This window comes from Thalassophryne amazonica, chromosome 18, assembly GCF_902500255.1.
Source record: "Thalassophryne amazonica chromosome 18, fThaAma1.1, whole genome shotgun sequence".
Classification (NCBI taxonomy): domain Eukaryota; kingdom Metazoa; phylum Chordata; class Actinopteri; order Batrachoidiformes; family Batrachoididae; genus Thalassophryne; species Thalassophryne amazonica.
Genome location: NC_047120.1, coordinates 17822952 through 17823908, shown reverse-complemented (window position 1 = coordinate 17823908; position 957 = coordinate 17822952). Strand labels below are relative to the sequence as shown.

At 40.0% G+C, this 957-nt stretch overlaps 1 long non-coding RNA gene across 1 annotated transcript; it reads right to left on the bottom strand.

Annotated features, from left to right (window-relative positions):
- Window positions 1–348: 348 nt before the first annotated feature.
- Window positions 349–708, bottom strand: LOC117530513. Its single transcript, XR_004566393.1, has 2 exons — window positions 576–708; window positions 349–492 (listed from the first exon to the last, which is right to left on the bottom strand). It is a non-coding gene; the product is annotated as an uncharacterized LOC117530513 (long non-coding RNA).
- Between the last annotated feature and the right edge of the window lie 249 nt (window positions 709–957).

Sequence of the window (957 nt, the reverse complement as noted above, 5' to 3'; positions counted from 1 at the left end):
AATCCAGGGCACCAAAATGGCTAGAACTGTCTAGCCAAATCGAAAGAAACCAGTCATACTGACTGAAACTTTAACCCCTGTATCCATTGCTTTCAATGACCAAGTTGTTCATATGCCATTTTTGAGGTCTTGGTATTTCGTTTGTGTGTCCTGTATGTATTATCATGTGTCTGTTCTGTACTTGTTGGGTAGCTGTGTTTCCTTGGTCTTTGTAGTAGGCTTGTGTTCCCAGTCATTAGCCAATCTGGTGTGTCCTCTTCTCTGCCCTGTATGAATTATCGTGTGTGTGTTCAGGTTGCTCTTTCGTCCAAATCTTTGACCACACTCAGAACAGACAAATGCTTTTTGCCCTGTATGAATTATCATGTGTTTTTTCAGGTTGCCCTTTAGTCCAAATCTTTGACCACACTCAGAACAGGCAAATTCTTTTTTCCCTGTATGAATTATCATGTGGTTGTTCAGAGTGGTCCTTAGTCCAAATCTCTGACCACACTCAAAACAAACAAATGTTTTTTGCCTTGTATGAATTATCATGTGGTTGTTCAGAGTGCTCTTTCGCCCAAATCTTTGACCACACTCAGAACAGACAAATGCTTTTTGTCCTGTATGAATTATCATGTGGTTGTTCAGAGTGCTCTTTCGTCCAAATCTTTGACCACACTCAGAACAGACAAATGCTTTTTGCCTTGTATGAATTATCATGTGGTTGTCTAGAGTGCTCTTTCGTCCAAATTTTTGACCACAGTCTGAACAGACAAATGCTTTTTGCCCTGTATGAATTATCATGTGGTTGGTCAGAGTGCTCTTTTGTCCAAATCTTTGACCACACTCAGAACAGCCAAATGATTTTTGTTCTGGATGAATTGTCTTGTGTGTCTTTAGAGTGCCCTTTCGTTTCTGTCTTTTACCCTGATCAGAACAGCTAAATGGTTTTATGTTTGCTTGTCTCTCCTTTTG